At 36.5% G+C, this 14,389-nt stretch overlaps 1 pseudogene; it reads right to left on the bottom strand.

Moving 5' to 3' along the window:
- Window positions 1-14,389, bottom strand: part of LOC121421428 — a 29,375-nt pseudogene continuing 14,986 nt past the window's right edge.

Raw genomic sequence — 14,389 nt, 5'->3', positions numbered from 1 at the left:
ATACCACTTGCTCTTTCTATACAACTAGTACTGCACTAATAATGCCAGGTACTACATATAAACCCCAAAACATTTTAAGTGTTAGACTTGAGGCTACCATTTTAAGAAGAAATTGTTTTTTTCTCTAATTGAACATTTTCTGTGGCATAAATCTTGTTCAAAGCATTAAAGCATTAGTCACCTGTCACAATTTACCAACATGTAATTGCATTGATAGCATTTTGTTTTAAAGTGCATCCACATACACCAGTTTACATTGCACTTTAGTAGAACTGTCCAGATTAATTTTAGAGGTAAACATCAGATTTCTATGATCTCCACAGAGCCTTGTCCATTCTTTGGGTCAACTTGTTGCGTAACATGAAGGTAATGATAGGTAAGGACATCGTCCATTTCTTCCTTGACTTTGAGGGTGTATTCGAAGCTCTCGTGATCGTAGATCGGACTTTCGAGGGATGCCGACGGGCTCGGGTGCTGGTTCATTTGGACTCGCTGCCGTCGCGGGATGGTGAGCTCGTTGAGGTCTTCGCAGAAGTCAAAGGTGTCGATGACGCAGTCCGGGAGCCCCTCCGCCTGGACGTCCATGGAGAACTGGAAGTTGAGCTTGTGACGCCGCGGCGGCGCCGCAGTGGCGATGTCAAGGGCCTGGAGCTCGTGGGCGTGGTCCGACGTGCGGTCGGGAGTGACGGGGTAGCCTGCCAGAGCCGACATGTGCTCCGGTTCCAGCTGCAGACCAAAGTTGCATGAAAATCTAGAAGAAGAAAAACAAAAGAATTAAACCAATAATAATTCAGGTTCAAAATTTTGCAACAAGAGATCAGTGCCCCTTTACGACACAAGATGCTAATGGTTGGTTCTATTATTCAGCATAGCAAACCATGGCCAAAATGTTACAATGAAAATAACAAATTACATCTCTTTATTCATGGAGGTAGAACCCTCAGCAATGGCTCTGTTTTCATGAAACTGGTCATAAAAGAAAAAACAATTAATTTATTTAAATTTCTGAATCATGGCGGGTGCATATGACTCTCTCAGTTGACGATGACAAATTTTCATTCAAAGAATTTCCTCCCGTCAGGGGCAGAACCAGGATTTTCCCAAAAAGGGGGGAGGCACATTTTCTCGAAGAAAATTTGAAAAGCAAAAAAAAAATTTCCACCAAAATTTGATATTCACTTTTTCGTCCATGTAAAATATGATAAGCAAAAAAAAAAAAACAATCCTCACTTAAGTATGAAAGACATATTCCCATAAAAAAAACATATGATGTGACTTTCAAAGGGGGGGGTTAACTTGTAAAAAATTTTATTATGGCTCTCAAAAGGAGGGCACCATTCGGACATGCCCCCCCCCCCTGGATCCATCAGTGCCTTCCATATATCATTGCAGTCAAAATACTGTACAAGTAAAAGAAACTTGCTAAAAATGTCAAATCGCTATGTGGACTCTAATACATTATTTTCTTTAAAACTTTCAGGTTAATTCTCCTAATTCCACATTTTTATCAAAATCTGTAAATATATTTTTAATGACTGATTGAAATTACTTGAATTAATTTGACCTGGATTGTCTCTTACAAAGGCTTCAGTGGATTATCATTTGAATGATTCTCCTACAATTCGAACTCACATCCAACCCAAATTTCCAAATCCTATAATAATATTGGCCTTTTAAGAGACACTACCCCTCATAATAGAAAGGAAGACATTCTAGCACAACAAACACATCAATTTCAAACCTATCCACAAAAAAAAATATCAAACTGAAAAAATAAAGTCATGACACTCGTGACAATGCAGACTCCCATCTCTCATAGAAAAAACTCACAATGTTGCACTTTGATGAAAAATAGAACAGTGCCACCTGTCTAATAAAATTAGGTATCCATGACAACACAAAAGCTATAGTTAACAGGTTCTGAAATCCTGTGAAGAATAGAAAAAATAGCTACCATGAAAAGAGGTGCTATCACTGAGGTCATGATGTGACTGCACAATGTTTGCGAATCACAAGGTGTTTGTTTTTATATCAATGCTAACTGTACAAATCATCAAAATTGTAGGTGAGAAACATACGATAAGGAGTATATTAACTTTGATTTAACAGACAGCATATAGACCCTTAACCTAATCTAAATGAGGATAATATTTATGATGAACATGGCCAATTAATCTCCACTAAAGCAGGAGAGTTAGAGAGAGGGGAAAGAGAAAAAAACCCAAACCCTGAAAATTAACATCAACCAACTTCCTCAAAACGACTCTGCACACAATGACAACTTACCAATGAGAATTGATCTAAAGTAAAGAGCAATGACAAAATGATAACAGGAATCAATTAAAAGAACTTTGTAAATGCAAATCATGTAACACAGATTCTTAATCGTGTGAATTCTCATCACCTTAAATTGAGTATGATATTTTGAGAATAAAATTATTTTTGGTGCTTTTCACTGCAAAGTTTTATATTTCTATTAAGGTTACAGGAATTCAATGCAAACTTCTTGAAAACCAAGAATTTTTGGGAATCACATTCAGGAAAAGAACATATTCCAGTAATTTGTAAGGTCATATATATAACTTTAGAAACACTATAGAGCAGCTTTGGGCCTGTGGATAAACAATTGATAATTTATTGACCGGCCATTTGATCCCAGTAGGCAACAATGTATCAAAGTTGCCCTGCTCAGATGTCTGATACGGTTAACAATTTCTTTTCTATTACTATCAGGCAAAAAATCTGTTTTATTTTGGGGGGTACTTTAAAGGGGAAGTTCACCCTGACAAAAAGTTTATTGTAAAAATAGCAGAGAAAATATTGCCAAAGGTTTGAGAAAAATTCATCACATAATTAAAAAGTTATTAGAATTTCAATTATTTGATTTGTGACGTCGTATGCGAGCAGCATTCCTACAAGGGAATGGTAAAAAATCAATGAAATGTCATTTTCTCAGAAAATTGAAAATGGTTTTCACTGTACCTTTTGTACATCAATAGACAAATCATTTCACACCCAATCATGAATAGAAAACAAAAATAAGTCATCAGGAACCATACAAAATTTGAAATTCATGCATTTTATATTACATAACATATGGGGCAGCTGCTCGTTTATATGACGTCACAAATCCAAAACTTTAAACTCTAATGACTTTCTTACTCTTTAACGGATTTTCCTCAAACCGTCACCAATATTTTTTCTGCTATTTCTACAAGAAATTTTTATTCAGGGTGAACTTCCCCTTTAAACAACCCCTTGGCTGAATCTGAAACATTGCAGTGATGGGGACCTCCTGGGGCTCTCTTATTTTTCAGGTCTCTTTTTGAGCGTTTCGAAGCTGAAATTGCCCCGAACTCCAGTGTGATTTTTTTTAACCATTATTATGATACTTACTGTGCTTCGAACTTCTTGATATCGACCTGTCCCATGTTGGAAGCAATAAGGTGTAAGATGTTTGTAAGTCCACTCAAAAACCACCTCAGATCAGACGGCAGGTGTGGTAGCCATCTTGTTAACCTGTTCAAAGGTCAAAGGTCATTAGGTATAGGCAATGCACACTTATAAGTGAACTCTTCCCTTTAAGGGAATGCAAAAGTTCATTACTCAATCACATTATTACCTTTTTATTTTCTGTTCTAAATCAAGAAATGTCGGAATATGACAATTTGGGGTCCCTGCACAATTTGTGGTCTTCTTGGCAAACAACTTATGGCAAGAATAAATTTATGTCTTATGTATTTGATTGTTTTATACATGTAAATGTTTTGGGCAATTTGGGTCTGTCACATATATGTACTTACATGTACAGCATACAGACTTGTAGGGAATTTTATCTCGAAAATTTATTTCATCTTACAACTACCATAGTAACCTGTGTCCATCCCTAAATTTCAGGTGGACCCCCTAAATTTTTGTGGTTATGGAAAGCCAATGTTCTTAACTGTCCGGGAAATAATCATCTTCAAAATTCTTTGAAAAAACATGCAATGTAAACAAAATTTTGACATCTTTTTTGGCTTCCCATAATTTTAGCACAAAGTTAGACAATGGTCAATAAAGTTAACCTGGGGGGCGTTTCATGAAAGGACTTGTCGGGCATTTTATCCGACAAGTACCAGTTTATCCAACAATTACCATAGGAACAGTGCCTCTCAGCCAATCAGAATCAAGGAAACATGTCAGATCTGACAACTTGTCAGATGAAAATGTTGATGAAACGCTCCCCTGAATTCAGAATACAGGCCTCCACGTTTTGATTTGGTTGGATTCCTGTGAAGTGGAAGTATGGTACACTGACCTGATAGCCATGCAGTACGCCGTTTCTAGCGGCAAGACACAAGGCAGAGATGCTATGGAGACCATGGAACCTAAACGACTCCTTGTGATGTAGTTCCAGATACTGGGGTTCAGGGAATGGCAAGCCGAATGTAGCACTGTAGATAAGATGGAGAAGATGTACAGATAATTATAGTATAATAAATTAGTATAGTATAGTATGGTAATAGTATGGTAAACTATGGTAAATTTTGCCAATTCGTCTATTGCTTACTCATCCACTCATCACATGGTCTACCTTCACTTTATAGTCTATAGCAAGTCCGACATCAAGATTTCTTCTAACAACCATTTTGTCCAATAGGCATTTGGTCCCAATAATCACTCATCTAATGCAATTTCGCCTCAAAAGCAGTTGGTCTAATACTCATTTTCCTTTCTTTCATTTCGCCCAATTATCACTTACCTGTAGTCAAATAAGGCCAAATAGTATATGGACTATTAAACTGGCTATTTGATCCAACTGGATATTAGACAAAATGCGTGGATGAAATGGCAGTTCGACCCTCGGCCGTCACATGGCAAAATGATGTATCTGAAAATTGTAACTTTTTCAGGTTTTGACATTTGGTGGGGATTTTCAGGGAGTTTTTTCCATTTATCTTACTCTCACAATTTCAAGATAGCTTAGGCTATCTGCAGTACTTTTTTTCAAATTTGCCAACTCGTTTGATGTTATAAGGATGTATCTTACAGATACACTCCAAAAGTGGTGCAGTAGATGTATCTGTTGGTTACACTTTTCTTCCATCAAATGAGTGAGCGCACCCAGCTTCGTGAAATATGGCAAAAGTATGTATCTGCAACATACATATTTTTACCATAATCAGTGAGCCATGAACTTCATATACTAGTTGATGGCAAAATAAAATGTATCTACATCATACAAATTGTGTGCCACAAATTCAGAGACTAGTTCATGGCAAAATAGTGTATCTGCAACATACATCTTTTTCTACAAATTGTACCAACAAAAGTCAGATACTAGTTAATGGTAAAAGTATGTATGTGCAAATTCAACCCTTTTACCAGTTGTCATGTCTTTTAAGTTTTAAAGGCTTGTTTCATACTTCTTTTTGCCATGATATCGCCGTAGGAATTGTATGATGTACAGTATCTGCAGATACATCATTTTGCCATAAACGTAGGACTAATGTGGACTGTTGAATATTTTGGCTGTGTAACGGCCCCCCTGCAGATAGTGGACGAACTGATGGTAAACAAAATGATAGTAGACAAGTTGGTAATTAGACAAATTGGCATTAGACTAATTTAAAATAAACCAATAGTATAGTGCTTGAGGAATAATAGTGCATGATGAAATTTGCATTGTTTATATGGTATATGCTCATTATTACAAAGGTTTGTTGTTCCAAAGGTTCCTTATTCTTATTCCAATGATCATGTATTGCATATACCGGGAATGTGGCATTGTCAGAAAGATGTCAAAGATTAGCATAGTGCATCAGAGGTTCATCATTTTGAAACACTCAAATTGCATATAATCACAATATTTATTAGGTCGAAACTGATAAATTTTGTTAATCCACATATTGTGGCATTATCCCAAAGTTTCGTAACTCCAAAAGTTCTTGAATGCAAAAGACATATTAAGGTTTGTTAATCCGACAATGCACACACAAATTTCATTACTACCAGATCACTAAAAGAAAAAAAGTTTAGTTGTTTTTGAGGTCTCACCTACCTATTAAATGTAAACTTTAAATGGTATTTCAATATCTAGAGTGATATTCATATAACTATAGAAAAACGTTTTCATATTGAAAATGTGAACTGCATTAACACACAATGTATAAAAGTACATTCTTGACGAGTGTCTAGTGGTGTTCACATCTGTCACACAGACAATGTACTCATACGTTTCTAAAACGTGCTCACAATGAAAATGTGAACACACCCTGTATGACTTCTGGTGGTAGACTCTTGACCAGTTTGAGTTTATTGGCGTGGTGTTCACACTTTTCGCAGGGACGATTCTCAAAGAAATCGTTGTCATCCCAATCGACCCACATCTTCCCTTCTATATCTTCTTCTTCTGCTTTGTCTTCATGCAAAATCTCCTGTTCAGGAACAAAAAATATAAACGAATGTTAATTGAAAATGAAAATCTGTAGTTTATTGTTGAAATAGAAATCCTCGGATAATTCATTTTGCCCAATTAATCGTAGGCCCAGCAGCCACTGAGCAGTGACACATCAACATTGCACTATCTGTTGCTTCCAAAAATGGCAGTGACCTTCCTTTTGATTTTTTCCATGATCACAACCCTTTAATATCTCCCAATCCCAATCACAACCTTAACCCTATTAAACCCTGGGATGGTAGACGAGAGTAGTGTTTAAACACAGCTTTAAAAGATTCAAACGCAATTCCGAAATGAGCACTTCTGATTTCTGACTGGTTCAAATTCCAGTTGTGTCATTTTCTTTCCTTGTGCATGTAACTCTTCTACAATGGGCACCATAGGTCTCCAGAAAATTATGATAGCAGCAGTTGAAACGGTTCCATGACATTTGCTCCGACGACAATTGCTCCGCTCTAAATTCAACACACTAATCGAATGACCAACTTTAACCCTGGGTTTAACACTATACCCTACCCTAAACCTAACAATCCCTTAATGCAACCCTAGCCCTAACCCTACATCTCGAAATTAAGCTCGGAGAAATTGTCGCAGGAGCAAATGTCGTGTCACCATTGTAGCAGGCGCACTATTAGTCACACCAATGAAAATGACCACTAACCGACCAAAGCTTTATGTCATTTCCAATGGCATCAGAATCGGCCGGTTTTGGTGTCTGTTTTGTTTGTGTGACTATAGCACCATTCAGGCAATTCTTCTCAGGGAATATTCAGTCTTATTTCTATTTTATACATGTTCTTTGCTTACCATAGAATCTGGGAGATCTTCTACAATGTCATCTTCTCCTTCTTCCCCATCGGATTCCTCAGATAGATACCATCTGCCACCGGACTCCTTCCTTGTTGGGGATGAAGGAATGCTGGGATACGTGGACTCCATGATGGGACTTGACTGTGTTTGGTGCAGGCTGGCAGAGGTGGACCTCCGACGGTTCACAGGTCGCGTCCTTGAAGACCTTGAGGACATCCTGGTGTTGCCTAGACATACCGAGTGGGACCGTCGCTTGAAGACGTGCATTTCGCAAGGAATAAGTGCTGCAAAAGACAAGGATGGTGGAGAAAAAATGAAAAGATTACTCGGGATCTAACAGAAGAAAACATCCTTCCTTGTCTTGCAGAGATTGAGTAGGATTGTTGCATGTCGACATGCATTTCGCAAGTAACAAGTGCTGCAACAAAATAGGGCAGCAAACTCAAGCAATAAAAGATTATAAATAGGGGTCTTTCAAGTATCGGTGTTGTGGTCCCATTGTTTTCAGTGTTTGTTGCCCAATGTTAGAGGTGATGATAACTGTGGGGTGTGTCTGAGGAAAAATGTAGAAATTTCAAGGATGACGACTTTTCTATTTCTAAAGTACTTATGAAATGTATTCAAGAAAAACCTAAAATCACATTTTCTGTTAATGCCTGCTTGCCAGCATTGGTCTTCCAATATTCTTTAATATTTCATTCACACTTACATGTAAATATATTTGTTTTGTTTCATTGTAAATTCTCTATATGTACTATAATGCGCATTGTACCTATCTACCTAAAGAAATTTTTCTTCCTGTTTTCTTCCCTTCTCTTTTTCTAACGCTTCTTATCTTTGTATTGTATTTTGTGTATTGTATTTATTTATATGTCCACAGACGTATCCCACCACAAGCATGTGCTCCTAGGGACCTACGCCTTCCTCTGTCTACAAAAGTTGTATATATTCATATTCTTTATGGAAATTGATTTCACATAAATTCTTGTATTCAAACATGAAGGAATTTTGTAAAATGAAGGAATTTTGTAAAATGGTGGAAAATAAATGTTTATTTGAAATTGAAAAATTGAAAAAAATGTTACCATTGTTATTATTTTCTTAATTCCTTGTAAAAAATATACATGTAGGCTAACTTTCTACATTTTATTTATTTTTATTTATAATTTATTTCTGCATGTCATGGCAATATACATGTACATGTAATCTTGGCCTATCATCAGTTTCAGCATCAATCTCTGTCTTTTTAATAAATAATAAACTGGTTGAAGGAGACATGGAATTAGAGTGAGACTAATATAAAGGAATAGATTAACTGGGCATTAGAAGCGCCGTAGCAAATTTCTTACTCTCGCCTTGTAATCAGAGGGTCATGTGTTTGAATCCCACCATGGCCAAGTGTCTTTTGGCAAGGCGTCAATCCATCCTTTGCCACACTCCACCCAGGTGCTAATTGGCAACCATTGGGTTAGGAAACAACCACCATTGTGATTGGTTTAGCAAGTGTGCACCTAACAGGCTGCTATTGCTAATTAAAAAAATATTAATCCAGTGATCATGACAGGGTAATAAATAACTTTGAGCAGTAGTAGATTGATATTGCGTTTTTAAAAAGTTAATTATTATTATTATTTTTATTACTATCATTATTAGAAAAAGTTAATTTTGACCAAATGCAAATAAGAATTTACATTTATACTTATGAATACTAGTATAATATACTGGTACTACTAAATTAGCAATATCATCTTTAAATTCCTCTTTGACATCCACCAAGTCCTAAGCAAACATATTTTGACTCTTTTATAACTGCTGCCTTATCTCAAAACGGAACAATTGATTTGTTATCGAACTAGGACAAACCTTTGCACACTCCTACCTATTTTGGAGCCAAAAGAAGTTTGACGAACTTTGCACTAGATTGCCACATTCTACCTATTCATAACACATCAAAGGGGGGCCTCATATTAAGGTACAGTATAGCAGTTACACCACAGGTCTAATAATGGGTTTATTATTTTCCCTTTTTTTGTACAACTTCACCAAACATTTATTTAAGTTTCCAACTGTTTATCTTAATCTTTAAATTGTCCTTTTATTAATAATAATAGGACCACAGTGTTCAAAATGTTAGGTTTTTTTATCATGCTGAAATCAAATTACTTAGCATAATCCAGAGCTGTTGTGATAGTGAGCTTTGATATTCACTGTATAGCAAAGACTTTATAATATTTGTGATATACATGTACATGTACATGTATTTCTTCAACTCCATCATTCAAAGTTATCATTAGATTTTGAATTCTCGGGATCAAGCTTTAAAGAATAATTACAAAACCTAAGATTAAAGTAATGTACATGCATAGGAAAAATGGGTTCAATTAAAGTAACAATTATTTCATAATAGATTAACAAAGAATGTTAGATTTAATTCATACACCATATGTTTATGTTTTCTTTATATCAATGAATGTTAGATCTAATTCCCACACCATATGTTTATGTTTTCTTTATATCAATAAATGTTAAATTTCATTCATACACCATGTATGTTTTCTTCATAATATGTGTACAGCACATGCACATGAATATCAGGCATGTGTAGGCAGGTTTATTTCCAATTGGTCCAAATACCAACTTGTCTACTGAGTATCATTTGGTCTACCATCACTTTGTCCACTATCCACATGGTCTAATTGCCAACTTGTCTACTGAGTATCATTTGGTCTACCATCACTTTGTCCACTATCCACATGGTCTAATTGCCAACTTGTCTACTGAGTATCATTTGGTCTACCATCACTTTGTCCACTATCCACATGGTCTAATTGCCAACTTGTCTACTGAGTATCATTTGGTCTACCATCAGTTTGTCCACTATCCACATGGTCTAATTGCCAACTTGTCTACTGAGTATCATTTGGTCTACCATCAGTTTGTCCACTATCCACATGGTCTAATTGCCAACTTGTCTACTGAGTATCATTTGGTCTACCATCAGTTTGTCCACTATCCACATGGTCTAATTGCCAACTTGTCTACTGAGTATCATTTGGTCTACCATCAGTTTGTCCACTATCCACATGGTCTAATTGCCAACTTGTCTACTGAGTATCATTTGGTCTACCATCAGTTTGTCCACTATCCACATGGTCTAATTGCCAACTTGTCTACTGAGTATCATTTGGTCTACCATCAGTTTGTCCACTATCCACATGGTCTAATTGCCAACTTGTCTACTGAGTATCATTTGGTCTACCATCAGTTTGTCCACTATCCACATGGTCTAATTGCCAACTTGTCTACTGAGTATCATTTGGTCTACCATCAGTTTGTCCACTATCCACATGGTCTAATTGCCAACTTGTCTACTGAGTATCATTTGGTCTACCATCAGTTTGTCCACTATCCACATGGTCTAATTGCCAACTTGTCTACTGAGTATCATTTGGTCTACCATCAGTTTGTCCACTATCCACATGGTCTAATTGCCAACTTGTCTACTGAGTATCATTTGGTCTACCACCAGTTTGTCCACTATCCACATGGTCTAATTGCCAACTTGTCTACTGAGTATCATTTGGTCTACCATCAGTTTGTCCACTATCCACATGGTCTAATTGCCAACTTGTCTACTGAGTATCATTTGGTCTACCATCAGTTTGTCCACTATCCACATGGTCTAATTGCCAACTTGTCTACTGAGTATCATTTGGTCTACCATCAGTTTGTCCACTATCCACATGGTCTAATTGCCAACTTGTCTACTGAGTATCATTTGGTCTACCATCAGTTCGTCCAATATCCACATGGTCTAATTGCCATTTCGTCCACGCACCAATTCGTCTAATTGCCAGTTGGTCCAATTATAGCCATTTAGTCCATGTACCATTTGGTCTAATTGGACTAAGTGTTAATTGGGTGAAAAGAATTAAAAGAAAATGGGTATAATAGACCAACTGGCTACGAGACGAAATGGTCAGAGACTAACTCGTGATTAGACAAATTGATTATTGGACCAAATGGTTATTGCACCAAATGGTTTTTAGACGAAATGTTGATGGACGGAATGGCATTAGACTAAATGAAGGTAGACCATGTGACGAGTGGACGAGTTGGCAATAGACACAACGGCAGTTCACCATGTACATGTAGACCCATCGTATGTGCAGGCTACATGTACATGTATCTCTCCTCTTTCTCTCTCTAAAAATATATACATGTACATGTACTGTATTTCAAAACATCCTCATAGAAAATGTCTTACAGTATTGATCTGCGCTAAGAAAAATAAATCGATTGACTATCTTTCCCTAGAAGTATATCATCATTGGCTGAGTTGATGCAAAACAAACATTTCTTTTGAAATTTAATGCATTTTGAAGTGTATTCAGAATACACTTCAAAATTCTGGAATTTTGGGATCCAATTTAAGAACTCCTACCCAAATTAATTTAAACAAACTGAAATGGGTTCCCATCGAAGATAGATGGAAATATTTTAAATCTATGTAAAATGATATTTTCTGTTTTTCTTAATCAAAATCCAGCCTAAAATGTTAAGTATCTTTAAAAAATCTGAAACTGTACATACATGTAGTATTCGTACTTGTAGTGCACAAAGCACAGGATTGATTTTGCCCAGAGTTCAAACAGAAATGGGCAAACAAAGTTTTTCTTTTGCTGGTGCATTCATTTGGAACAATCTACCTAATTTTTAAAGAAATGCTCAATCCGAATCCTCATTTAGTCTTTTATTTTGGTGTTATAATAATCTTAAATTAACTGGCCCCTTGTGTTGTTCTTTTCTTTACAGTTTCTTTGTTTCTACTTGCATTGTACACTGTTTATACTCATGTATGTTTGTATTTTTGTTGTAGGGCCTCCAAGGACAACAGTATATGTATATCAATTACTGATGGAGCCACCCTACTAAAAAAAGACTTATAATTATAAATTAAATAAAATTCATTAAAAAGGAATGTTTGTATTGCATTAAAAAAGTGTAGCAATTTCAAAACACTTCTTTCAAACTACTGAATACAATACAAAAAGTGTAATGTAAAAAAAAACCAAGGCTTTCACCATCCTGCAAAATTGTTCATGATTGAAGATGAACTCAGTGCGTGTAACACACATTCCTGTGTTGTCTTGGAGGGCTATAGCAAACATATTCAAGGTTATCAGAACAGCTTCAGTACTATTCTTAGGTCAGTGTTTACATCGCCGAACAATCCCTCGGCAGCTCGCCGTCTGCCAGAATATCAGAATAAAGGTTGACAGGTGACGATAAAAGATGGTCAAATATTTGAACAGCGGTCGACCAAAAATATGAGATAGCAAAAAAGGGACGGGAATATCCTCTCATTCATATCAAAAGTTAAAGTGCATTATATACTAAAATTATCTTCTCTTTTAATAAAAAGATAAAACTCACATTGAAAACAAGGCAGTGTGTGGGAGCTCTTTTGTAAACTGCCTTTTCCTCCATGAGAGCCACTTTTTCACTGTTCCAGAAACCGGGGGGGGGGGGGGTGGGATGGGGGAGCTAATGGACAGGTTACTAAACTTAAAGGAGAAATCACATGTATACCAACTACATGTAACACAGTGGACTTCGTAGCTGAACAGAGATGACAAAACTCAATGTTTTCCCGGCATTTTTTGTACAGATTCCAAAGGAAATCAGTTAATACCTGACTGGACAAAAAGAGTTTTACAAAATACATACATGTACATGCACATGTACAGTGTTAGGTAGGATGACTGCTAGCTCCTGTACACACATTTAATCAATATTTTTAATTACATGTAGTCCAGGAAACTGACCTTTCACTGAGTAGCAACTACCAACCTGTCAGGCCAAATCAATTTTTTTTTCTCTTTATCTGACCAGCAAATTTTAAACAAATATATAATTTAGGTCAGAAGTCAGTCCTACTGGTGCTATACTGTGACCTACTTCCCACATGTTTAGTGCAGATTAGTACTTCATTCATATTTTATTGTGTCCATTGTTTATAACAAGAATAATCTTGATAGAGTATTATTATTATCATTTTGTATCTTAAGAACTACCAGTAAATTATGCTGACACACGTAATCAAGGTCTTTGCTTACATCATTGTGGAGCGTTGTGGCCCGGTGGATTAGTCTTCGGACTTTGAAACAGAGGGTCGTGGGTTCGAATCCCAGCCATGGCGTAATTTCCTTCGGCAAGAAATTTATCCACATTGTGCTGCACTCGACCCAGGTGAGGTGAATGGGTACCCGGTAGGATTTATTCCTTGAATGCTTTAGCGCCTATATGGCCGCTCAGCTACAGCCGGGTAGTAATAATATACCAAGTATATTTCAGAGCCTCGAGCACATAAGCAATGTGGATATGGCGCTTTAGAAATACTCTCTTTTATTATTATTATTCTAGAATGAAATAAGGTCTGATATAACTAAGGTTGGTACATCTGAAAAGAAAATGAAATACTGTTCATTACACCAACATTTGACAGTCCAAAATTAGGATTGCATACATGTACATGTATATCGTGCTCATCAACCCTATTTCATTTTCGGATAATCAAGTCTTGGGAATAGAGAACCCAGTTTAATTTCAGACCGACGAACTTGGCTTAAGAGTATTCAAACATCACCCAACATGTAGGTAATTGGTAGAATTCAGTTATACATGTAGTTCATTAGTAGTTCATGAGTGCAATATAACTTGTATGACCTCAAACTCATTAATAGACTATGTAACATTGGATGTTAACCAAATTGGTTATCTGAACCAACAAAAAGGTTTCAGGATTGCAAATATAAAAGCAGGATTCTTATTGGTTCATGATGGCTGTTCTGAACAAACTGCGCATGCAACAATGACCTCGATTGGCCATCGGGAACTTGTGATTGATTGCGAGGATTTGTGTTGCGAGGTACTGATCGGAAAGGTGTTAAAATTTAGATGAGCTACATGTATATGTGTTCCAATTCACATTGACATTGTGTACATTAACGTTATCATGTATGGAAATATACATGACCGAATGTCATTGAGAGTCACACTCCATAGAAACATGTGACTTCATATTTGCTGTGTAATACCACTGGTATATACTACAAGTACACGTGTTCACGTACA

Source organism: Lytechinus variegatus, chromosome 9 (genome assembly GCF_018143015.1).
Source record: "Lytechinus variegatus isolate NC3 chromosome 9, Lvar_3.0, whole genome shotgun sequence".
Taxonomy (NCBI): Eukaryota; Metazoa; Echinodermata; class Echinoidea; order Temnopleuroida; family Toxopneustidae; genus Lytechinus; species Lytechinus variegatus.
The sequence above is the reverse complement of the archived record's forward strand: the minus strand, read 5'-3'. Positions and strand labels throughout refer to the sequence as shown.